Genomic DNA, 27646 nt, shown 5'->3' with positions numbered 1-27646 from the left:
GCTGGCACCTACGAAGTCTCCTGGACCAGCGTCTGTGATCCACACATAAAAGACGTTAGTAACGACAATTTTATATATACTAAGATGGTATCTGTTCTTTCGGACATGTCCTAAAGAACAGATACCATCTTAGTATACATATATAGTTAAGGCCCACCGGCCACTTGACCATCTTCTTCTGTGCGAATGCACAAACAGTGCCTGAACTCTTATGGGAATCGGCAACGCGCCAGCGAGCAATGAGTATAATGGGCGGCGGCACTACGAATGTAGTGCGGGGCAATACGTTGAGAATGTGGGTTTCGTGGGAGGCGTGCCAGAGATAAATCCCTGCAGTCGCACTATCCTCTGTGTCCTCGGTGGGTCAGATGCATACCGGCACAGTATCTCAGCATGCTTGGTCAGAGGGTTAGCTACCGTCTGTAATAAAAAACTGAGTGAACGGATCAACAAAGAACCTATACGGCCTTCATCGGACGTCCGCCACGAACAAATTCATCGACCAATATAGAGCACAATGAGATAAAAAAAAGAGATGCGTAGAGCGTCTGCCATGTAAACAGGAGATGCCGGGTCCGAGTCCCGGTCGGGGCACACATTTTTATCTTTCCCCGTTGACGTATGTCAACGCCTGTAAGCAGCTACAGGTGTTCATTTCATTGTAAATTCAATGATAATTTTGTACTTTTTGCGATAGTAAGTTGAAGCATGAGAACCATGATTCTAGCAAACAAAATTGTAAAAAAAAAGAAAACACCATATGGTTACAGTCGCCACAGATTATGATTTAAAATGTTTGGTCACGTTTACAATTTGCAATTAAAACTACATTTTTGACATGATTACACGTATTAGTAGATTATTTCGTCGTTTCTGTTCCTAACGGCCACTTCGACCCTTATTTTAATGTTTGAATGTTACAATAGGTAAATATAAATAATTATATAACTAAATTCACGTGTGCAGTGATTCCAACTGGAAAAATAATGATCAGAAAAAGAAATGAGAGCATTTGAAAAGATTAATACCGTGGTTAGAATAATGTGACAAAGGAATAGAAATTATAAAAATTACTTTTAAACTCATTAAATGAATTTAAATAATGATCAAAGTCATTTCGATAAAGATTTAAAAGACACCCACCAGGGTGAATGGCTGCGACGTGGGTTATCTGGGACATAAACCTATAATGTCACATAGATTGTTTCAAAAAGTCACTCCCACCGCTAAGCACCCCTCCTTGCAAGACTGCAGTTGATCAGAGACATGTAACTAACACTTTCACCGCAGTAACACATGTCGACATGTCACTAAGAGGCAGTGGATAAACAAAGCCTTCATCTGGTAACGTTGAGAGGTGGCATGAGCCCCCTCTCATATTTGTATCTTACTCTGAGTAATTCGATTTCCCTCTCTAATCGCATGCGGTGAAAAGTCGCTATTCCTTCACATGCGGACTTCCCACGCAGTGTCTCTCGTCACGCGGGTGGTCCGGTGACAGGCACGCTCTGCTGAACTTAAAAGGGTTATACCGACAGGTGTGAGGGAGTCGAGTGGATGCTTTTCAGACGCCGACATTGTCATAAGAGCGGTAGCGACATGCCCACAGGGCTCTGACAGAGCGGCTGGGCTAGAGATTCCGTTACTTCGCAGAAACTTAGTGAAAACACTTTCTGGCGGGCTACCAGCGAGGCGTGGGAATGACTTGTGTTCCCAGGCAGTCTTGGCCGGCAAATTTCCGAGTTTTCTGCAAAATCATAACTGTGATTGGCTGGCTCACGGGATAGCTCTGTGACGTAGCAAAATCGTCGCAGAAATTGGCGCCAAGTATCTCCATTGGTGGAATAGTAGTGCGTCGGCAATAGAGTGGAATTTTCCGCCGGTTTTCGAGTTGCTGATTGGAACGTTTAACCACGGCCACTGTCGTGGGGCGGGAATGTTCTGTGTTCGGTTTGTACGGGTGCTCTTCAGAGGGTCGCCTCTCCCCTTTCGGTCGAAGTAGGTTACAAGACTGAACTCTCGCTGCTCTGGACAGCCTGCCTTCCATTGGCTGTCTAATATATTTCATTTAATTGTAACTGTTTGACGAATTTGCTGAAGTTTCGACTTCAATATAACTTTGCGAGTACAGTTGGCAATTGAGCGTTCTGCATACAAGCGGCCTATGTTGTCCGTCTTGAGCAGTTTTGGCTAAAGTTGACTGCACCAGAGTTACTGTGTGACTTCTCTTGTTAAAATCACTCACTGTACCGTCAGTGATTCTGTAGCGAGCCTGCTTCGTCTCCCTCAGAAGCGTATTTGTGTTGCTAGGAAGTCTTCAGTCTGGAACAACCAGACCAGGAGAATTTGTTTCGTGCTATACTCACGACATTATCATCACCACGATGGGACGTCGAAGCAACCAGCCATCGCCTCCGGTATGCCGGATCGTGTCCTTGCAGTTAAGAAGACAGCTTTGTAATGTACGTCCACAGCACCGGCAAATCAGGGAATTTTGCTATATGATAATCAGAGCTCAGCAGAGTGCGCCTGTTCGCCTTTTTCTAATTTTGTTCTGTCTTGGGTGTTCATTGTCTGAGTTATCACTACAGTAGCAGCAATTAACGTTGGGTTGGCTGGGTGTTTCTCTTAAGATTTGAGTTGCAAGGAGTTGGCTCCACATACCACTTGGTCATAAATGTCACAATCTAGTTTATGGACAACTTCACCTTCACAGCATTTTTTTGAGTATCCAATTTGATGTATTGTAAATGTTTCATGTGTTTTGTTTATTATTTTGAGTTTAGTCATAATAAATCAAATCGTTATATTGGACAGAACTTTCATTCCGTTAATCGTTAGAGCAACCCTTTCATCTCTCACTACGTTAATGAAACTTTCTTTAAGTTCTATCCAATTAAATTATTGCAGGTGCCAAACTCATTTCTACTCCACTTGCTGGGTCGATTACAGTCAGTTCGCGTTTCTTCTTAATCTACGTGCAACATCAAAAGTCGGAGTTAGAAAAGGGGGGATTAGAGCATCATTTCCATATGAAGATTCGAGAAGAATTTAGTGTTAAATACACTGCTAGCCCCGGCACCTCGCAACGTGTGATGTGGGCTTCTCAAGAATCGCATCGTTAGTAGCAGTGTTACCGCCGCGCATGTAAAATGTAATTACCTACAGTTGTGAACAGAAATGCTGTCACATTAGATGGAAGCCATCCCAGCAGATCTAAGTTAATCACTTGTGATCCGACATGACCAATGTATCACCCAGTCCACCCATGTAATTATACGTTTCAGCAGCACGTACTGAGATACAACTGCACTGAACTATCTCATCAGATCTGCGAGAGATCGCCGCCTATCCTCCAGCTTCCGCGTTGTGTGCTGAGACGTGGATGTCTGACATCTTCTCGCATACTCTTGGTTTCAGTGTCCGTCAACCGATTTCCGTAAATCGTGACTACAGCAGCACGTGAACCCACGACCATCATCGCCGTTTCTCATATGATCGTTTCCGCCAACCGTGGTGGCCGAGCGGCTCTAGGCGCTACAATGTGGAACCGTGCGACCGCTACGGTCGTATGTTCGAATCCTGCCTCGGGCATGGATGTGCGTGATGTCCTTAGGTTAGTTAGGCTTAAGCAGTTCTAAGTTCTAGGGGACTGATGACCTCAGAAGTTAAGTTCCATAGTGTTCAGAGCCATTTGAATCATTTTGCTCGTTTCTGGGCACAGGACAATAAATACCCACCATTAGTCACAATAGCTTATGCTAGTTGACACTTCTCATTTAGGACCGGTATAGTCGGTAGAATGTTTCCCTATTTGTGCCGTCTCCACTTCTGCAGGCTGTTACGAAAAGATCTGGGCAAAATTCCAAGAAACAATCATCACACTTCCAAGAATGAAATGTGTTTTGTGGACAGGAGTCCGGAAACGCCTTATGTTTGGGATGAGAAGTCATTTCCTACTTTTCTTAATACTCTCTTTCATCACGGGGAACACAAAGAAACAGAATCTACCAACAGAAACATTTCTTTACACGAAATGTTCAAAATACCCTATCGGTTACGTATAATTATTAAGTTGTATTTGTAGGGTTCACCACCAGTATTTTTTGTTCCACAGGAACGAAGGTCATGTTGACATGTGACTGGTTGCACTCGACTGCATTCGACTAATCACAATCACGTAGAATGGTTTGATGCGGCCCGCCACGAATGTTCCTTGTAACTGTCGTGGTGGAACGCAAGATGTGTCTGAGAGTTCGTGCATCGTCTCGAGCGTCGACGTTTTTCTCGTGTCAGACGTTACTCACTAGTACCGTGTTCATTTCGCACAATCTCTGTTTAATTGGATGAATCTAGCCATTCTGTGTTCAATATCTCTATGCTTACAAGGTTCAGCACGTGTAAAATCGAGTGCTTCTGTATGTTACCTGTCCCTCTGGCTAGTTTCAATGCTGTTCCATTTCAAGGAATGTAACAGTGAGCTTTGAACCAGCACATGGTATTACCGTGATTCCTAGTTGTGAGCTTTAATCTCCAATTCATCAAGTACGGCGCTGGGTGATTGCTTCCTCCACTACTGAGGTGTTTCAGTATTTCAATCCCTGATATGCAATCAAAGAGGATAACTGTCTGATAATCCACACTCTTCTCGGGGTACAGAAGCGCTCTTAGTAGAGCCATAAGCTGGTGTAGCCGTTATTTCATTATGTAGGATGAAATCTGAACTGCCGGCCGAAGTGGCCGTGCGGTTAAAGGCGCTGCAGTCTGGAACCGCGAGACCGCTACGGTCGCAGGTTCGAATCCTGCCTCGGGCATGGATGTTTGTGATGTCCTTAGGTTAGTTAGGTTTAACTAGGTTTAACTAGGTTTAAGTAGTTCTAAGTTCTAGGGGACTAATGACCTCAGCAGTTGAGTCCCATAGTGCTCAGAGCCATTTGAACCAAATCTGAACCCAATTAGATGAGGACTTACGTGAAAAGTTCACATTTCAGGAAGGACAGCACTAATACTGAAGACGGTGGTCGCTCGTAAACAAACATTCTGAATTATCTCCTAAACGATCCGTTTGCAGACGCATGTTGACGGAAATGTTTTTGCTCGGAGCAAAAAAAAAAAAAAAAAAAAAAAAAAAAAGGTTCAAATGGCTCTGAGCACTATGGGACTCAACTGCTGTGGTCATTAGTCCCCTAGAACTTAGAACTACTTAAACCTAACTAACCTAAGGACATCACACACATCCATACCCGAGGCAGGATTCGAACCTGCGACCGTAGCAGTCGCACGGTTCCGGACTGCGCGCCTAGAACCGCGAGACCACCGCGGCCGGCTGCTCGGAGCATCCATTATTTTAATTTTCGCTGTTAACTGTGGTACACTACGCCTATATTTATACACGATGGTCACAAACAGTGTGAAAAGTTTGTGTGTTGCAGAGAAGGCCGTGCTGAGAAATAATTGTTAAAATAAATAAATTTTGATGCGTTCCACCTTTCTCGATTTTCTCTCTGCGGGACAGCCAAAATTATTGGTACAACATTTTGTGGTAAATAAAGGCACTCCAGCTGTACCTGCCAAATCATTTATTTGGGTAAAATCGTAGACACCACCCAGGTTTCAGGATATACACTGACGAGAAAAAAAGTGTCAACACCAAGTAGAACTTCTGAAACATAAACGAAAGTTGGTAGTGTGTTTCATGATGTCTGTTCATATTTCGGGTGTACAGCAATAGAGTGCGCTAGTAGCGCCACTATGAGGATGCAAATCAGGTTTGCAGTGGGAACTCGATTAACCGTCATCTTCGGGACCATGGTCGTGAAGGTTGAGCGAATAGACGGATAACAGAAGCACTGTATTTCTCCAAAACATAACCTCAATCAATTATTTTACGTATAGGCACGTATCACTCTCACAGTAATATAATAATATTTCTGAACGAAAACAAATTAAACACGATTGTAATAGCAAATAAAACTATTTATTAGATGATAAAAACATCCGTACAGTAGCTACAAAAGTTGCAAAATACGTAACGTACAGTACTGAACTGTACTATAAACTTACAGGTGAAATAGTTGATCCAGCTTGGAAATAGTCAGTCAATTTCTTCTGCCTTTTTGATGTTCGAGCTTTCACCGCGGCAATATTTCGTATTTTTCGGAGCAGTAGTGCCTGCGTTCCATTAGCCTCTTCTTGACTTTCAAACCATTCTGTACACTTGGACAGCATTGTTTCGGCCTCTAAATGGCTAATAGTTTCTTTTTCTTCATGGTTCGAACACTCGTCTTCATCAGCCCCTTCTTCTTCTTCTTCTTGTTTGGTGGCACTTACGCTGGCGACAATTTCGTCACCACTCAAAATTGGAAAACCTTGGTCCACAATCTAACCACTCTGATACTTCTTCTGACGTCAAAACTGTGCTGATTTGAAAATTATTGCACAAATTGACCATCTCGTCAAAGGTCCCGAGTTCGAGTCTCGGTCGGGCACACAGTTTTAATCTGCCAGGAAGTTTCATATCAGCGCACACTCCGCTGCAGAGTGAAAATCTCATTCTGGAAACATCCCCCAGGCTGTGGCTAAGCCATGTCTCCGCAATATCCTTTCTTTCAGGAGTGCTAGTTCTGCAAGGTTCGCAGGAGAGCTTCTGTAAAGTTTGGAAGGTAGGAGACGAGGTACTGGCAGAAGTAAAGCTGTGAGTACCGGGCGTGAGTCGTGCTTCGGTAGCTCAGTTGGTAGAGCACTTGCCCGCGAAAGGCAAAGGTCCCGAGTTCGAGTCTCGGTCGGGCACACAGTTTTAATCTGCCAGGAAGTTTCATATCAGCGCACACTCCGCTGCAGAGTGAAAATCTCATTCTGGAAACATCCCCCAGGCTGTGGCTAAGCCATGTCTCCGCAATATCCTTTCTTTCAGGAGTGCTAGTTCTGCAAGGTTCGCAGGAGAGCTTCTGTAAAGTTTGGAAGGTAGGAGACGAGGTACTGGCAGAAGTAAAGCTGTGAGTACCGGGCGTGAGTCGTGCTTCGGTAGCTCAGTTGGTAGAGCACTTGCCCGCGAAAGGCAAAGGTCCCGAGTTCGAGTCTCGGTCGGGCACACAGTTTTAATCTGCCAGGAAGTTTCATATCAGCACACACTCCGCTGCAGAGTGAAAATCTCATTCTGGAAACATCCCCCAGGCTGTGGCTAAGCCATGTCTCCGCAATATCCTTTCTTTCAGGAGTGCTAGTTCTGCAAGGTTCGCAGGAGAGCTTCTGTAAAGTTTGGAAGGTAGGAGACGAGGTACTGGCAGAAGTAAAGCTGTGAGTACCGGGCGTGAGTCGTGCTTCGGTAGCTCAGTTGGTAGAGCACTTGCCCGCGAAAGGCAAAGGTCCCGAGTTCGAGTCTCGGTCGGGCACACAGTTTTAATCTGCCAGGAAGTTTCATCTCGTCAACTGTCACACACTCAGGTTCCTCCGATTCTGCCCGCATCTCGTGGTCGTGCGGTAGCGTTCTCGCTTCCCACGCCCGGGTTCCCGGGTTCGATTCCCGGCGGGGTCAGGGATTTTCTCTGCCTCGTGATGGCTGGGTGTTGTGTGCTGTCCTTAGGTTAGTTAGGTTTAAGTAGTTCTAAGTTCTAGGGGACTTATGACCACAGCAGTTGAGTCCCATAGTGCTCAGAGCAATTTGAACCATTCCTCCGATTCTTCACCTCTAGGTTGAGGCCAAAGTTTATTCCAGCCGATCTTGAGATTTGACACTGACAAATCACTCCATGCACTGGCAACATTGAAAATGGCATCTTTAATACTGTAACACCTCAAAAACTGTTTTACAAATGTTGATTCATCAGATGAGAGCAAACTTTCGATAAATATTTTTCTATAACGACGTTTCATGTTTTCGATGATTCCCTGATCCATGGGCTGTATAAGTGAAGTTGTGTTTGCTGGAAGGAAGAGACATGTTATGTTGCCGTCATCACTTTTCATTTCACAAGTAGGGTGCGTTGGGGCGTTGTCTAATAGCAATAGCGCTTTCTGTGGCAACTTTTTTTCAGCCAAATGTGCTCTAACTTGAGGTACAAAATGTTTGTGAAACCAGTCAGAAAAAATTGATTGATCCATCCAAGCACTCTTCTGGGCGTAGTATTGTGCAGGGAGAGCATTCAAATTCAAATTCTTGAAAGTACGAGGTTTTCTAGATTTCCTAATCACAAGTAGGGGTAGCGTATGATTGCTGGTCGCATTTGCGCAAACCATAGAAGTGATGCGATCTTTTTATACTTAGAAACCTGGAGCAGGTTTTCCAGAGAGTGATGCTAATGTCTTTTGTGGTAAAGCCTTCCAATGAAGCCCAGTTTCATCACAACTGTAAACTTGCTCCCTCAATTCAGCCATTTTTTCTTTAAATTGTTCCCGGAACTCAGCAATTACAGAGCTATCTGCGCTGAGTTTTTCTCCACTTATATCAAGTTGGCGAATGCCACGACGAAATTTAAACTTGTCGAGCCATCCGATACTTGCTTTAAAAGACGAGTCACCATCAAGTCTGTTTCAACAGCCTTGGCCATTATTATAGGCCCTGAAAGTGGAGTCCCCTGACTTCTTGCTTGTATAAACCATCGGTAGATTGCAGTGTCAAATTCATCGTATTTTGCAGGTTTCATTGACTTTCTTGTTCGCACATCTCCATCCATGCTCTGCATTGTTGAAACATGTTGTTCTATTTTATCAGCATCACGTTTTCTATCGTTAATTGTTGTTCTTCCAATACCATAAATCAGCGCTACACTTGTCGGAGTTTCGCCCTTTCTTAAGCGTTTTATGATTTCAAGCTTTTGATTAAGTCCTAAAACAACACGTTTACGTTTTTCAGACATTGTATCAAGTCACTGCATCACACACACCTGCACTAAATACGGTAGTGTAAAATATTAGTCAATAAAGCTTATTCAAGTGGAAGACACGTAACACGGCACAGCCCGCTAGATACACTGCGACAATTACAGTCTTCTCGCCACAACTGGAAACCGTTCCAGTGATGATTGTTGACTCACAAGTGAGACAAAGACAAGAAAAGGGGGAGATATGTTAGCACGTCAACTGAGGGTCATATTTTATGTACCATTCAACGGCGGGCGGGTACATTCACTTCCCACTAAAATAGAGTAAATAAACAAAGCGAACGCGTCACTGCACTTTAGAGCATTCTGTTATAACAGTATTATTATGCTGTTACAGCAGTGACGGTTAACAGAAACTGACGGTTTAAAGAATGACGATTAATCGAGTTTTTACTGTATTTTCAATACATGTGGTAACTAAAATGAACGTTAGTTAGCTTAGAGATTGGACGTGGTAGATTGATGTTAGTCAAGAATGCTTTTAAGGCAACAAAGACACCGCACCGAGTTTGAACAGATAGTGTAATAGGGCTCCGAGGAGCTGGATATTCGTTCTGCGATACTGCAGCAAAGTAGCCACCGTACATGACTACTGGCGGTGGTGGTCACTAGAAAGCACGGTCGCTAGAAGACCGGGCTACGGGCGGCCACGTAACGTTAACGAGAGGGGAGGCCATCGTGTTACACAATCGACTCTGGCGCATCGTACCACGCATCTACAGCAGCAACTGGAGAAGAAGTTGACAGCATTCTGTCGGTACAAACCGGTAATTTTAAGGGCAGCCAGTCGCCCTGTAGCGTGCAATCCCCTGACTCCACACCACCGTCATTTCCGCCTTCAGTGGCGTCGAGCGACATATCAGCGGAGGACAGGGTGGAGATTTGTTTTGCTCTCTGATGAAAGCTGATTCTGACTAGGAGCCAATGACTGCACTGTTTTTTTGGTTAGAGGGAGAACTGTTTTGGACCTGCAAACAAACTGCCTGCGTGCAAGAAACACCGGACCCACACCTGGAATAATGATCTGGGGTGCGATTTCTTATGACAGCGGACACCCTGACTGCAAATTTGTATATCACTCTGAAGATTCAACCTGTTGTGGTGCCATTTGTAATGGATTATTTTGGGCTTACATTAACAAGTGATCTTACAAAGCTAATCACTTAAATATTCTACCCATAAAATGTGTTCCAAGTGTTCCATTACTTTACATTATTTATTTTTTGATGTTTGGATTTTTTCCGTCTGTGTAAATCGCTCCTTCAGGCGCTATCAACAACAATGACAACTAAGAGAGGTTCTTCATAAAATTATTTAACATTAAAATGGCCGATACAGTGGTGGACGTCAGGTTCTATACATAAAGGTATGCTCAGTATTTATTTGAAATGTCTTCAGCAGTCTCAATTTCAAGAGGTTGCCGTATCTGGTTACCTGCTCGTAAGTTCTATTACATCTTGCCCCTGACCTTGGAGCTTCCTTGTCATGTCAGCTGTGTGGTGTCTCACAGTCTTTTCACAATTAGTCATGTTTTGTTTTAATTGGTTGCACGTAATATATTGTTTCCCAACTTAGCACCTAATGTGTAACACTAGAGCTACGTGTATATTTGGTATCCTTTTGGATTTTGCTAGTCACGCTGGCTTCCCCGGTATTGGAGGTCTTAGCGCCACAATTATGTGAGTTACCCCATACGTTGTGTTGCACTACACTATGTGATCAAAAGTATCCGGACACGTGGCTGAAAAAGACTTACAAGTTCGTAGCACCATGCATCGATAATGCTGGAATTCAGTATGGTGCTGGCCCACTCTTAGTCTTGATGACAGCTTCCACTCTCGCAGGCATACGTTCAATTAGGTGCTGGAAGGTTTCTTAAGGAATGGCAGCCCGCGTTTCACTGAGGAGAGATATCGATGCCGGTCGGTGCGGCCTGGTACGAAGTCGACGTTCCAAAACATCAGCCCAAAGGCGGTCTATAGGATTCACGTGAGGCCTCGGTGTAGGCCAGCCCATTATAGGGACGTTGTTGTCGTGTGACCACTCCGCCACAGGCCGTGCATTATGAACAGGTGCTCTATCGCGTTGAAAGATGCAGTCGTCATCCCGGAATTGCTCTTCAACAGTGGGAAGCAAGAAGGTGGTTAAAACATTAATGTAGCCTGTGCTGTGATAGTGCCACGAAAAACAACAGGGGATGCAAGCCCCGTTCATGGAAAACAAAACCACACCATAACAACACCACATCCAAATTTTACTATTGGCACTACACACACTTGCAGATGACGTTCACCGGACGTCCGCCACACCCACATCCTACCATTGAATCGCCACATTGTGTACCGTGATTTGTCACTCCACACAACGTTTTTGCAGTGTTCATTCGTCCAATGTTTACGCTCCTTGCAACAAGCGAGGCATCGTTTGGCATTTACCGGCGTGACATGTAGCTTATGAGCAGCCGTTCCACCATGAAATCCTAGTTCTCTTACCTCCCGCCTTACTGTCATAATACTTGCGGTGGATCCTGATGCATTTTGGAATCCCTGTGTTGTGGTCTGAATAGATGTCTGCCTATTACACATTACGACCTTCTTCAACTGTCAGCGGTCTCTGTCAGTCAACAGACAAGGTCGGCCTGTACCCTTTTGTGCTGTACGTGTCCCTTCAAGTTTCCACTTCGCTATCACTTCGGTAACAGTGGACCTACGGATGTTTAAAAGTGTGGAAATCTCTCGTGCAGACGTATGACACAAGTGACACCGAATTACCTGACCACGCTGAGAGCCCGTGAGTTCCGCGGAGCGCCCCATTCTGCTCTCTCACGATGTGTAAGGAATACTGAGGGCGCTGATACGGAGTACTTGGCGGTAGGTGGCAGCGCAATGCACCTAACATGAAAAAACATGATTTTGGGGGTGTCCGGATACTTTGATCACGTAGTGTATCTGCAACCATAGTCCTGCGTTGTTAATATGTCGAGGTGTGTGCATTGACACACCTTCCACTACCATGTTTCATTAGCGGTACGTCGTTTCTCCAAAGCACATGTAATTCCATTAGGCATAAACACAAACTCTCTATATGCTTCCCTGAATTGTCGTATTAACTCATTAAGATTTGGCTTATAATACCACAGTTCTTCAAGTACAATTACAGCAGCTGAATAATTTATTTTGTTGCCGTAGAATGTTATGGCTAACTCATCAATCCTTTCTTGATTGGTAGGAACAAGGAAGGCGAGGCGTAGGTCGTCCGGGTAATTTCTGATATGGTCCCAGTTGCCATAAAAAAACGCCAACGCAGACATTAGCTGTAAATAACGATCTTTATTCAGAACGTTACTGTACCCTTGCGTTTACAAAAGGTCATGTACACTCTATTTCTAACAACAAACGTTACATATTTAACTTCACTTTGCACCACATCATTCTTCGCAGGTTCATCATCAGCAATTTGCAATCCAATGTAAAAGGGATTAACACCTTGAAATAACTTATTTTTTGCTCGACATTGTGTTTCTAAATCTGTCCATGATTTTACTTTTGCAATGTCTGCACTAGTCTCAGGCTTGGAATACGTAACAAACTTAAATCTATTCCTTCTCGTGTACTTACGCCGAGGGACTCCAGATGATCGCTCAGGTCTAAGACTAAATGGACCTATTTAGTCTCTAGTAGTTATACCACAAAGGCCTATAACGTCTCTGCCTAAAATCGTTGTACCTATGTGCACATCTTATTCCATTAGGCATGAACACAAACTCTCTATATGCTCCCCTGAATTGTCGTATTAACTCATTAAAATTTGGCTTATAATACCACAGTTCTTCAAGTACAGTTACAGCAGCTGAATAATTTATTTTGTTGACGTAGAATGTTATGGCTAACTCATCAATCCTTTCGCGCAGAAGAATCAGTTGTGTGATGTTCCGAATTCGGAACAAAATGGCAGGTATACATGTTGCTTCCGTGACAATATTTTCTCAATTAATGTAGACTTGCCTATATTTGTATCTCCGTACAGATATAACTGTTTTTCCCGTACCTTCGTGGACCGAAAGGCCTTATTGTACCACCGTACAACGCGGCCCGCCCAGCCATTGTAATTCAGATGACACTCGGTAAGGCACCTAACGACCAAACGGTTCGCCTGGAATGAATCAAAATATTTCTCAATAAATCGACCATCATCAGTTATTTTGCTCCCCAAATAGCAAAACTCTCATTATATCTTTTTATTATTTTTATTTCTTTACATTTGCATTAGGCGTTGAATGTCTTGCTTTTAGTGTTTGTTCCGTATGCCATGTGTAAGTAAGTTGCCTTTAGCACTGTTAGTGGCACGTAGCGTTTGAGAGGAAACGTGGGGTTGGGTTGGGGTTGTTTTGGGGAAGGAGACCAAACAGCGAGGTCATCGGTCTCATCGGATTAGGGAAGGATGGGGAAGGAAGTCGGACGTGCCCTTTGAAGGGAACCATCCCGGCATTTGCCTGGAGCGATTTAGGGAAATCACGGAAAACCTAAATCAGGATGGCCGGACGCGGGATTGAACCGTCGTCCTCCCGAATGCGAGTCCAGTGTCTAACCACTGCGCCACCTCGCTCGGTGGAAACGTGGGCGTGCGGCCCTGTAGTTACATATGATTTGTTCTCTGATTATTCTCACCCTCGGTATTAGTTCCTGTTTTCGACCAGTCTCTGCCTTATATGTGTTGACAGCAGACGCATTGAAGTCTGTGCACCGGTCTTGCTGGACTTCCACGACACGCTGCGGGCTGCGCACTTCCTTGGTAAGCTACTTTTGAGATTCACAAGTTGGTATTGTACGGCTTTTATGCTTTCAGTTCAATGTCTTAAGCCCATGCCACATGTATAATCATTCGCAGTTGGTTCAAAGGTTACGTTGGGCTATAAATGTGTGCTTATTTGCTGTTACATTCATGTTCTTTTTCGGTTAGGGCACTTTTACCTTGTGTGATACTGACTGACTCAGAGAACCTTTCCATGCCTCACCCCCATGGGATATCGCAAGCTACTTAATAAATTCGCTGTATTTTCTGCATGGCTGGTACCACTTTCTGTTGCACAATCAAGGTATAAATTAATCCGCAGATTCGTATGGAGTTGTATTGAGTTAAAGGTAGCTTTCACTGTTATTCTCTTTTTGAGTTCTGCCTTCAGGAACTGTATGCGGCTGTAAATTACCTTTTATTTTGGTATCACCTATCTTTCCTCAAGTAGAATATTTTATGTCGAATAAATTCTTTGTAAAATTGAGCCCAAGCCTGCATAACCCCCAACCCGACACCCTTTCCACCAAAATCCTACGCTGTACTTTTCACTTTCTACTGCACAGAGGCTAGATAGATTTTAAACGTTTTTGGATTATATTATCATTGAATGAGTATAATTATAAGCTGTATGAACTATAAATACATATGATATACCTATAAACGTACACATTATTTAATTGAAAACAAATATTTACTTCCTCAGGACACAAAATGAACTTGAACCACTCCACGCCAGAATTTTCAATTGTCCATAGAAATGATCACACACAACAGTTCTATTCAACTTAATACACATGATTTCCAAAAGGGGGCATCACTATGGCGACAGTTTCTTAAATAATTCAGGGGTAAAAATTAAAAGGCGGTACAGTTTAAAGGACTCAAACGTAGAATAGTGAGCGGAATCTGAAAAGAGTGAGAACAGCAATAGAGTCCACAGAAAACGGCCAACCAGTCAAGGGTCACCAACAGGGAGCTGCCGAGTGTCAGCAGGAGGACAACAACAGGAGGAAGGACAACGGAGGCGACGTGGGGTGATAACAACTCTAGTGAGTATACCAAAAGTGAAAACGTAAGAGCGAATGCAGAAACATAAACAACGATATGTAGAGTGACTGAGTTCAGCCACGACTGAGGACGGGCCGCGGCGCTATCAGCTTCGAAGGGCAGCCGTGAACTCTGATAGGCTGGCAAGAAAGGCATCGGCACTCCTCTGCAACCAGCGCTGAAGCGGCGACGCACCCCTCGTAGATTTAGTACGGTCCTCAACGGCAGTCATCGAATTATCTGCACTCGGGCGAGGCTTCGAAATCACCCGGTCAGAATATCATATACAACCCCTCTGGTTTGAATAGATAGTAGTTTTGACAACATGTGCTACATCTCTGATGTGTTAAGCCCGACAGTGTGCCCTGTATCTGGCCAGCACACGAACTGCAGTCAACTTCTTGGCCACAGTTCTCAATGTGTTCCGATACTGCAGATTTCACACTTTGTTCTGACCACAAGTGGCTTTCATGCTCCTTAATACGTATTTTATATTCCTCCCCATTTTGTCTTATATTCTATCTGCCGCAGCCACATGTCACTTCTTACAGTTCTACAGTATGGAGGTAATCAGGAGCCGGTCGGTGTGGCCGAGCGGCTCTAGGCGCTTCAGTCTGGAACCGGTTGACCGCATGGATGTGTGTGATGTCCTTCGGTTGGTTAGGTTTAAGTAGTTCTAAGTTCTAGGGGACTGATGACGTCAGCAGTTAAGTCCCATAGTGCTCAGAGCCATTTGAACCATTTGTAATCAGGAGAATGGCACTGATTTCAACAATGTACGTGTGCTGGTCAAGGAATCTAACATTTATAGAAGGAAATTCAGAGAAACGATTAAAATTTTAAAGAACGATAGTAACTTCAATAGAGAAGAGGACTATAGGTTTCCAACTTAACGGCTTCTCGCCATTCAGACAGTAAATACGCAGCCAAGGGGGGCTAGCAATACAAACGACCACCAGGAAGCTACCTTGGAGTCACGACAGTAATATATTGCTAAAGAAATCATTCTCGCTTTCTTGCTCTACATGCTTCGCGTTTTATGCACTGGTGTTGGCCCACCAATAGTGTCCGGATGAATTCTACCGAACAACCTCAGATATCAGCATAAGCGTGGGGAAATACTCTTTCAGAAGTGAACGCCACGCTTGTCTTTGAATATGTTGATATAACTGGGGTACCTGAAGATCGTGATGGAGTACCCAACAGAAGGGTCGAAACGTCGTTTGCGTGAGAAGAAATCTGAAGGCGAACATGACATGGCATAACAACCTAGAAGGTTTTATCTTCAATGACAAGGACCGTGAAAGCCTGAAGACATACCAAAACCTTTCTTTAGTGGATGCACCAGCTTAGCTGTACTGATACTATTGGCTACTCGCCCCCACAGCCTTATCAGTATCTGCAGCATCATCTGCACCCTAGCATCTGGTGCAATGAGAAAAACTCCTGACCTGAAAATTCCTGGCAGATTAAAACTGTGTGCTGGACCGAGACTCGAACTCGGGACCTTTGCCTTTCGCGGGCAAGTGCTCTACCGACTGAGCTACCCAAGCACGACTCACGCCCCGTCCTCACAGCTTTACTTCTGCCAGTACCTCGTCTCCTACCTTCCAAACACAGTTTTAATCTGCCAGGAAGTTTCACATCAGCGCACACTCCGCTGTAGAGTGAAAATTTCATTCTAGAAACATCCCCCAGGCTGTGGCTAAGCCATGTCTCCGCAATATCCTTTCTTTCAGGAGTCCTAGTTCAGCAAGGTTCGCAGGAGAGCTTCTGTAAAGTTTGGAAGGTAGGAGACGAGGTACTGGAGAAGTAAAGCTGTGAGGACGGGGCATGAGTCGTGCTTGGGTAGCTCAGTCGGTAGAGCACTTGCCCGCGAAAGGCAAAGATCCCGAGTTTGAGTCTCGGTCCGGCACACAGTTTTAATCTGCCAGGAAGTTTCACATCAGCGCACACTCCGCTGCAGAGCGAAAATTTCATTCTAACTCCTGACCTGTATTTCCTAGCAGTATATAAGGTATCTCTGTAAACCACTGTGAGAAACTCGTCAGAGGGCACTTCCAGTTGTACCAGGTATTTGCGTTTTCTTCCCTTTCCAGCTTCACAAGGAATGTGGTAACCGTAACTGCTTATATATCTCTACGTTTACTCTAATTAGTATAAAGTTGGCCCAGCAGTTTCTATGGAAGTGCTATGTGAGAGCATGTAGTATATCCCTAAATCTTTCTTGATATTTCGCAAGTATGTCTAAAACCAACGATTCATGTGATTCGTAAATTTCGCTGTTTACAAATACCGTTTTAGCAATATTTTGCTGATATTTTGTAATTGGATATTCTACACTGAATATGGACTGTCTCTCTACAGGGTGTCCCAAAAATCGCCGACAAGCCTTAGAGACAGTTTCCTTACACCAAAACAAGAAAAAAGTGTCTTGCAAACGTGGGCCGTAAACGTCATACCTTAAGACGTATGAGCACTTGTTCACCTTCAATACTGCGAAACAGATCTCATCCACGGCAAAAACTTTTCTTTCCTTATTTTGGGAGGAGGTTGTATGGACCAAACCCAGAGAAGTAGACTAGCCAACATGGGGTCCGCAATGGCTACAAAAGTTATGAGCACTTGTTCATTTTCGCTATTGTGAATCACGTCTCTTCTACTGAAAAAGTGCTCATAGCTCTTAAGGCACTCGTTCATAGCTCTTAAGATATGTATTTTAGGGCCCATCGTTAGCAGACATTTTTCTCTTTTTTTTTTTTTTTTTTTTTTTTTTTTTTTTTTTTTTTTTTTTTAAGGAACCTGTCACACCTGGGACAGACTGTAGGGCACAAAAGAAAGCCGGAGCCGTCGCAAACAGCGTAAGAAACGTCCGCAGCGTGTCGATCGTGCCTGGGAATGCGCCTGGCGGGCGAGGACCAAGTGATGAACCCCTTGCCACAGCCGCCAATTGGGAAAACAGCGGAAACGGACCACGCCACCGGAAATGCAATAGCTGGTACGGACGGCGTAGGGAATACCAGACACCGCCCCGGCATAAATATGGGACACGATTAGCTTGTCGATCAGTCGCAAGAAACACCTGATGAAGACGCCGAGATACGATGTCACACTACTGGCCATTAAAATTGCTACACCAAGAAGAAATGCAGATGATAAACGGGTATTAATTGGTCAAATATATCATACTACAACTGACAAGCGATTACATTTTCACGCAATTTAGGTGCATAGATCCTGAGAAATCAGTACCCAGAACATCCACCTCTGGCCGTAATAACGGACTTGATACGCGTGGGCATTGAGTCAGAGCTTGGATGGCGTGTACAGGTACAGCTACCCATGCAGTTTCAACACGATACCACAGTTCATGAAGAGTAGTACATTATGCTGCTGAAAGTAAGGATTCGCAGGGATCGAATGAAGGGTAGAGCCACGGGTCCGAACACGTTTGAAATGTAACGCCCACTGTTCAAAGTACCGTCAATGCGGACAAGAGGTCACCGAGAGGTGTAACCAGTGGCACCCTATACTATCACGCCAGGTGATACGCCAGTATGGCGATGACGAATACACGCTTCCAATGTGCGTTCACCGCGATGTGGACAAACACGGATGCGACCATCATGTTGCTGTAAACAATACCTGGATTCTTCCCAAAAAACGACGTTTTGCCATTCGTGCACCCAGGTTTGTCGTTGAGTACATCATCGCAGGCGCTCCTGTCTGTGATGCAGCGTCGAGGGTAACCGCAGCCATGGTCTCCGAGCTGACAGTCCATGCTGCTGCAAACGTCGTCGAACTGTTCGTGCAGATGGCTGTTGTCTAGCCAACGTCCCCATCTGTTGACTCAGCGATCGAGACGTGGCTGCACGATCCGTTACAGCCATGCGGATAAGATGTCTGTCATCTCGACTGCTAGTGATATGAGGCCGTTGGGATCCAGCACGGCGTTCCGTATTACCCTCCTGAACCCACAGATTCCATATTGTGCTAACAGTCATCGGATATCGACCAATGCGAGCAGCGGTGTCGTGATACGATAAACCGCAATGCCGATAGGCTACAATCCGACCTTTATCAAAGTCGGAAACGTGATGGTGCGCATTTCTCCTCCTTACACGAGGCATCACAACAACGTTTCACCAGGAAACGCTGGTCAACTGCTGTTTGTGTATGAGAAATCAGTTGGAAACTTTCCTCATGTCAGCACGTTGTAAGTGTCACCACCGGCGCCAAACTTGTGTGAATGCTGTGAAAAGCTAATCATTTGCATATCGCAGCATCTTCTTCCTGTCGATTAAGTTTCGCGTCTGTAGCACTTCATCTTCGTGGTGTAGCAATTTTAATGGCCAGTAATGTATTATGTTGGGAAGACTACCGGCATTACTTCCGATTTCACGAGATTAAAACTGCTCATCTCTGACATTCTTTCATAGATTAAATTTAAATGACATTTATTATAACTCTGTGCCTGATTTTAGAAACAGGGCTAGGATTCTATGACAAGTAGCATGACTCGGATCCCTGACAGTCGATATTCACTCGCAAGTAGAATTCTCTCAATAGATTCACATAAATAAAACGCAATTAAAACTGTGCCATCTACTTTTGTGAAAACAGTACTTTGCCTGAATGTAATGATGTGGAGTACTACGCCGCCGAGTATTACGTACACACTACGCCACCATTTACGTGGGTCATACGGGGATCTTCTTCCTGTACATATAATGTTTGAAGTTCATTAAAACAATCACCTGACGGTACCATGCAAGAAATTAGAGATAAATGCTCAAAAGTTGTTTAGAGTCCGGTAAGTTTTGTTTGATAAAAGTATGTAACTCATGTGTACTCTACTTCTGCTAATACAGTATCTATATAAAGAACGTAGATCTGCACCTTAACTTCCATGGTAACTTCAGGTGTGGATTCATTCTGAACTATCAAGATTATTTTCGTAATCGTAATATGAGCAAGTGATTTTCTTCATAATTAGTAGCCCGTCCCACAGTACAGAACAAAATTAGTCCTATAGCGACGACTACATTACACGAAATAGTTCTCTTATTAATATTTTAGTGACCAATTTTAATTTGTGTATTGAAATTTTGAGTTCAGAGGTCGCAATGCCCTTATTTACAGTACTTAAATCCTGTTTGGATTGACGACTGTAGTATTAAATGGTGCAAATGGCTCTGAGCTCTATCCGACTTAACTTCTGAGGTCATCAGTCGCCTAGAACTTAGAACTAATGAAACCTAACTAACCTAAGGACATCACACACATCCGTGCCGGAGGCAGGATTCGAACCTGTGACCGTAGCTGTCACGCGGTTCCAGACTGAAGTTTCTTTTGTATAATGATTACGGTATGTTTCGAAGACGAGTAGTTAACGTTTATTCTGATTGCCTAAGCCAACCATTAGTATCACGAATATATGATATATTAGTACAACAGCAGCGCGAGAGGAGTGTGCTATATAAGATTTCGCAGCATAGTCGATTTCTATGTTAAGCATCTGCTACTTCAGGTGTGAAATGTCAGGTGCCAGGCGTCATTTCGGCGCTTTCGTCAGGTACTGCCATTTGACACATTTCAACAAAATCTATACCAGCAACCTTTCAGATTTAAAGCTCTAGTTCAGCGCATGTTAGTATATTGAGGAAGTTGACAATGTCGTATAAAGTTCAACGCTAGGGACCATTTCTCTAGTGCCTCGTTTCGCTTTTAGACACTTCTTGGCAGCCAGACCGAGTCACACAGCCGTGACGTCAATAAAGGAGTCCATAAAAATTGCCTTTACTGACAGAGCGCCCCCAGTCGATAGCTGGGCATGATCGGAAACGTAATTAAAAAAGCAATCAGAGTGCGCGGGCACCCGGCGCAAAGCTCGTAAATTGTTTAGCGGGCCACACCGCACCTCGCTCCGTCATCGCAGCGCAAGAAACAAAAAGTGAAAGAAAGGCAGGGAGAGCGACGCCCGGGGCACAGAGCCGGCTGGCCGGGTCGATACCGCCTGTGCTCCGTAAAAGGCTGCCAGCAAGTGTTTGGCGAGAACACCGTTCCAGTCTCATTTGTGTTACTACCCCACAGCAATAGCAAGTAATGCGCACTCCCTCAGAAAATAAATTGGTCGGAAACAGTGAGAAAAGCTTATAAGTGTGTTACAGGGTAGATTGTGCTGAGGAATAGCTGTTACGAAAAAAAGTTCGACACGTTGCGCCATTTTCGATTTAACCCTTTCGCTGCTAAAAATGTGCTTTTTGCCTTCCGTAGTGAGCTGGCTTTTATTATGGCTGTACTGCGCGACATATTATGCCTCTGCATTCCTGCCGATATGAAATGTTAATAAAAATGACTGTAAGAAAATTATTAGAGTGAAAAAATTAGATTTTTGCACATCCCACAGTCTGATGTCATCGCTTGATAAAGGAGTGAATTTCTTTTCGTTATGTACAGTACTTACTGAGCTGCATCAAATTAAGAAAACCTTGGGTAAACTTTGCATATGATTTTACCTCGAACATTACAGTAAGTGAAATGCAGATAAGATATCGAAATTTTCTACGAAGTTGAGAGCAGAACGACATCTAGTTTCATTCTCGAGTCACTGGTTTTTATTTCCGAAGGACTGTCACACGCGACGCACCCATTCGCGTCCTTGGGTGTAGCGAATATCTCACAAAACGATTCGAGGTATCGAAACTAGGATTTACTGCAAATGGTAGGTTAAATTGTATCATAATAATGATTGAATTAAGAATTTTTTAAAAAATGGTAGCACGCGATTAGGCACATACGTTATATGATAAATAAACTAAATATTTTTATTGATCGACACACGAGTAACTCGTCTGCAGCCGTGAGAGGTCAGCGACTCAGGACGCATTGAAACGCCCATACCACTGTAGGAAAACCCAAGCGGCTCGCACATACACGTCCGCAGTACTTGGGGAACGCCGTAGCAAGACTTGTATAACCGACCACAGCAGCGAAAGGATCTAGCTTTGACGTTAGCCAATCATGTCGTTACAAGTGCAAATTCAACCAACCTGCCCGATACCGTACAAGTACAGTAAGTTGTTCTCATACCGTATATGATAGTATAATGCAACAGCCCCTCCCAAGATCATTATGCACTGTCCAATACCACAATTTTTATATGCATCCGTGTATTTATAGTACGGTTCAGTGCTTCCTAGGGCTTTCATGTGTATTTTTATTGGTATCGTTCAGTTCAGTTTGCCAAAAAACCTATTCTTCTTTCCAATTACATATAGAATATTCTGGAATGCCGTACATCCTCGAGACGGTTCATAGATTGTTGTCATTAACAAAAATAGGTACATATGCCGAATTAAATATCTGATCGTGAAATTTTTATGTAATTCATTGTAATTAATGATGCTTGTAATTTACGCAGATATTTACCTCTTGTTAGTTACACCAGCCGAAGTTACGCAATTCCGGTATTTGAGAAAACATGTGTATTTAATTTATGTAATCTGGCGAAGCAGTATTTGTATTCTTCGACCAAATGTTAGCAATAAAATCCATACGGTCACTAATTACGAAATTGAATTAAAATCAAAATAATTGTTGAAATGAGATTGTGAATTAATTTTCGCACATAAAACCAAGATGATGATAAAAATTGTTATGCCATTTATTATATTTTATGACCTGTACAAATGTTACAGCACTCAGTTTAGATGGAATTGTTTTTAATTGTAAGTTACATTTTGTAATAAACTAACAATGGTAGCAATTGTCAAAATGGTATTTAAAGCGACGCAGCGACAATGCGCGGGAGTCAGTCGAGTTTTGTGTTCTTGGAGGTGTCAGTGCAGTTCAGTTCGTTAGTTCTTTTTGCACTCATGTCAGTTCTGTCGATCAGCTGATGTCAATAAATAGTTAGTCAAGCTTGCAATTTTCTTGATGTTCTCATTATTCGCAACATCCACAACATTTATGAATCACAGGCCAACGCAAGTTAAGAACGTTTAAAGGTTCATTACAATAGAACATGAGATTGTTAAACCATTGGCTAGGGTTCAACCCTTCCTACCGTCCCATGTCCAATTTTGGTATCGCACTTTTTTTCGTTTCTAGGAAATGAAATGGAGAATACGCTTGGCAGCACCTTCTCTGGCAGGTTGCTTGAATTTGCGCACACAAGGAACTAACTGACTAACTACAAAATTTATTTCATTATGCATAAATCCGCTCCAGTTGTGTTTGACAAAACCTTTAGTGGGATAAAATTGCACACACAACTACGTTTCAGAATATAATTCCCATCCTCAGACACCGCAAAAAAGAAAGATACGAAGGAAAGCCAAGAGCGATTCTTCGTTAAACTAATTGTAGCAGTAAGTGTTAGGATTACTGGCAGTATTGGCAGCATTGGTAGAAAAAGAAACACAAACGAATGTGTGAGACAGAAACTGGAAGCAGTCGACTTCTCTTTGTTTTGTTTGTTTTGCGAAGAATTATAACTGCAAGACATTCAATGTTAGTCCACTGTGTATTTTATATCCTTACAAAATTTAAATTGGTTTCTATAAGTAATAAAAATTGGTTGGTTGCGTGGCTTCTGTGCTTTCATATAACCAAAGATATCACTTTTGAAGGACCTGTTTACATACACAAAATGAAAAATCTATATAATTACTGTTGCTGTTTTGTACTCAAAAGAACTTTCTTCATGATTATGAAAGGCAAGCGTTTCCTGTTGTTATTCGTAAGTGCGACAGTTGTTTACGAATACCGGAAACATGTTTTACATAAGCACAAAGAAGTACTCAAGCGATGATTCATTCGTTTTTGTTTTGCATTTTGCTTATTCTCTTTTATTTATTTAATTATTTTAGCAAATTGTGTTTCCTACCGCTATTTGATAAATCTGTATTTTCTTTAATTTTTACAACGACATCCTTCTCTTTCTTGAAATATTCGAATAAAACCTGAATTAAACATTCACCATTTCCATTTTGCTGTAAATACTGTTTTTCTTTAAGTAACAGAATAGGACGATAACAATGGAGAGCAAAAATGTTCCTCTGCTTACAAAGCTCTTTATTTATATTCACTCAGTTTCTAGACGGTTCTACGCCTCTGGTTACTGGGGGAATCCTGTAACACCGTGCATATGTAAACAAAGCGATCGAAATGAGGTAACGCCAAATAGTTATGCAACACACCTAATGTACGTGTAACAAAGTTACGAGCGTAACTGACCAAGGCTACTAGGAAAACAACCATACTTTTCACGTACTTATTATAGCCTATGGTACTCTACAGTAGTTTTACAGCTCCAGTTACAGATTTCAAATTGTAGCAAATTTATCTTCGAAATTTTATGCATAAGTGTCTGAGACAAATGGCTCCACACTATTAGTATTGCATTTAGACAACTTATACAGGGTGTTACGAAAAGGTACGGCCAAACTTTCAGAAAACATTCTTCGCACACAAAGAAAGAAAATATGTTATGTGGACATGTGTCCGGAAACGCTTACTTTCCATGTTAGAGCTAGTTTTGTTACTTCTCTTCAAATCACATTAATCATGGAATGGAAACACACAGCAATAGGACGTACCAGCGTGACTTCAAACACTTTGTTACAGGAAATGTTCAAAATGTCCTCCGTCGGCGAGGATACATGCATCCACCCTCCGTCGCATGGAATCCCTGATGCGCTGATGCAGCCCTGGAGAATGGCGTATTGTATCACAGCCGTCCACAATACGAACACGAAGAGTCTCTACTACATTTGGTATCGGGGTTTCGTAGACAAGAGCTTTCAAATGCCCGCATAAATGAAAGTCAAGAGGGTTGAGGTCAGCAGAGCGTGGAGGCCACGGATTTGGTCCGCCTCTACCAATCCATCGGTCACCGAATCTGTTGTTGAGAAGCGTACGAACACTTGGACTGAAATGTGCAGGAGATCCATCGTGCATGAACCACATGTTGTGTCATACTTGTAAAGGCACATGTTCTAGCAGCACATGTAGAGTATCCCGTATGAAATCATGATAACGTGCTCCATTGAGCGTAGGTGGAAGAACATGGGGCCCAATCAAGACATCAAAAACAATGCCTGCCCAAACGTTCACAGAAAATCTGTGTTGATGACGTGATTGCACAATTGCGTGCCGATTCTCGTCAGCCCACACATGTTAATTGTGAAAATTAACAATTTGATCACGTAGGAATGAAGCCTCATCCGTAAAGAGAACATTTGCACTGAAATGAGGATTGACACATTGTTGGATGAACCATTCGCGGAAGAGTACCCGTGGAGGCCAATCAGCTGCTGATAGTGTCAGCACACGCTGTACGTGGTACGGAAACAACCGGTTCTCCCGTAGCACTCTCCATACAGTGACGTGTTCAACGTTACCTTGTACAGCAGCAACTTCTCTGATGCTGACATTAGGGTTATCGTCAACTGCACGAAGAATTGCCTCATCCATTGCAGGTGTCCTCGTCGTTCTAGGTCTTCCCCAGTCGCCAGTCATAGGCTGGAATGTTCCGTGCTCCCTAAGACGCCGATCAATTGCTTCGAACGTCTTCCTGTCGGGACACCTTCGTTCTGGAAATCTGTCTCGATACAAACGTACCGCGCCACGGCTATTGCCCCGTGCTAATCCTTACATCAAATGGGCATCTGCCAACTCCGCATTTGTAAACATTGCACTGACTGCAAAACCACGTTCGTGATGAACACTAACCTTTTGATGCTACGTACTGATGTGCTTGATGCTAGTACTTAGAGCAATGAGTCTCATGTCAACACAAGCACCTAAGTCAACATTACCTTCCTTCAATTGAGCCAACTGGCGGTGAATCGAGGAGGTACAGTACAAACTGACGAAACTAAAATGATCTCTAACATGGAAATTGTGTGTGAGGAATGTTTCCTGAAAGTATGGCCGTACCTTTTTGTAACACTCTGTATGAGACTTAAGTAAATTCAGAAAGCACTGAAAGCGGTACAGTTTGTAAGACTTTACCCAACCAATGAAATCCCAGACCAGGACTCCAGGAACTGAACCTGTATGTTGATGAAGGGATCTCCACGTACGAATACTTTGATCTTGATTTCCACTTTGATGCCGTATTCAGAACCGGCACTCATCTGGATAAAATGTGCCATTCCTGTATCCAGTGCTGTCGTGTGGCGCCATATTGTGGACCCCTCTCTTTGGTAATACAACAGTGGCCACCGTGCTGACACTCAATGGTCGGCCAGACGACGTCTCACCTTCCGTGTGGATACTTGTCAAGCTGTGAAAGAGCCCAGTACAAGGCAACTGAGATTATGCTTTGCTTTATAGCCCCACTGAAACCGTCAATATTGTCGCGTGATCCTGACCAATAGCGTGAAGCGACAGGTGGGTGTCACAGGATGCCATGATCCGGCCAACATCGAATTACGACACGCGCTTTTTACGTAGCTAATAACAAGAGAAAAGAACGGGTAAATGGGATGACGACTGGTATACCCAGGGTTCGTACAAATTTCATTTTGCGCGCATTGATCAACCAGATAATTATGGCCACCTAACTAATAGCTCGTTATGTCCACCTACGGCACGGATAACATGGAAGCAGTAAGGCCCTGGAGGTCGCTGGAGGGAGTTGGCATGACATCTGCTCTCACATTCACCTAATTCCCATAAATTCTGGAAGGGAGGCGACGAGCTCTAATGCCACGTCCAGTCACATCCCAGATGTGTTCCATCAGGTTCAAATCTGGCGATTGTTCCTCGAACCACTCCATCACACTCCTGACCTTACGACATGGCGCATTGTCTTGTTGAACAATGCCACGACTTCATTATGCTCTGGCGAACAATCATGTGGGCATCTGGGCGCCCAGTGGAGCTGGTGCAAGACACCACGAAGGGCAAGGAGCATCGTGCACTGGTTGCACACCACGTACACCCCTTCATGAAGATCGTGTCTCCTGAAGGCAGTGGTATTGTTCAACAAGACAATGCGCCATGTCGTAAGGTCAGGAGTGTAATGGAGTGGTTCGAGGAACAATCGACAGATTTGAACCTGATGGAACACATCTGGGATGTGACTGGACGTGGCATTAGAGCTCATCGCCTCCCTTCCACAATTTATGGGAATTAGGTGAATGTGCCAACCTTCAGTGCCGATGGGTCAAGTGACTATTTCAGTCATAGTTGACGGTGTCGTGGTGTTAACATTGGCACATGCATGAGCCGTCTGCTGTGGAGGCCCATCTTTGGGGGCGTTCGATGCACTGTGTTCAGACACACTTGTACTCTGTCCAGCATTAATGTCTGATGTTAGTTTCGACACAGTTCGCCACCTGTGCTATTTTACCAATCTGCCAGGTCTACGACGTCCCACATCTGTAATGACGTGCGGCCATCCAATCCCACAACGTCCATAGGTTTGGCCACGTTTCGCCACGTGTTGAAGACACTCACCCCAGAATTCCTCGAACACCCGATACGTCGTGCAGTTGCCGAAATGCTCGTGCAGAGTCTCCGGACCACCACAATCTGCCGTCCTTCAAATTCGGATAGATCGAGCACTTTTCTTATTCTACGCACAAGCAGCCCGCTCACTCATACCGCAGACACTGTGCGTGTGTCTGACTAGCAGTTATTTCTCAAGAAACGATGGTGCCCCACCTGAATGGATTTATATCGCTGTTAGGTCGGTGGTCATAACTTTCATCCTCTGAATCGAGAATCTCTAAGATTTTTTCCTGTTTGGGGTATCTAAACTGGCAAGAAACCATTCCTGGTAAATCAAAGATATTCGAGCCTGTTTTAATTGTAACTTTTGTCAAAATTTTTGCGTAATTTCACATTCGATACTAACATACTACGGTAGCTGGCAATCACAGATATTTTGACATCATCTGCTCTCGTCCCTG

The 27646-nt window shown here is 43.7% G+C and overlaps 3 non-coding genes across 3 annotated transcripts; all 3 read left to right on the top strand.

Annotated features, from left to right (window-relative positions):
• Positions 1-6715: 6715 nt before the first annotated feature.
• On the top strand, positions 6716-6790 carry Trnas-cga. The gene has a single exon. It is a non-coding gene; the product is annotated as a tRNA-Ser (tRNA).
• Positions 6791-7016: 226 nt separating this feature from the next.
• Positions 7017-7091, top strand: Trnas-cga. Its single transcript has one exon. It is a non-coding gene; the product is annotated as a tRNA-Ser (tRNA).
• A 226-nt stretch (positions 7092-7317) lies between these two features.
• On the top strand, positions 7318-7392 carry Trnas-cga. The gene has a single exon. It is a non-coding gene; the product is annotated as a tRNA-Ser (tRNA).
• The last annotated feature ends 20254 nt before the right edge of the window (positions 7393-27646 follow it).

The sequence above is a fragment of the Schistocerca piceifrons genome, chromosome 8, assembly GCF_021461385.2.
Source record: "Schistocerca piceifrons isolate TAMUIC-IGC-003096 chromosome 8, iqSchPice1.1, whole genome shotgun sequence".
Classification (NCBI taxonomy): domain Eukaryota; kingdom Metazoa; phylum Arthropoda; class Insecta; order Orthoptera; family Acrididae; genus Schistocerca; species Schistocerca piceifrons.
Note: the sequence above shows the minus strand (reverse complement) of the source record. Positions and strands in the feature narration are given on the sequence as shown.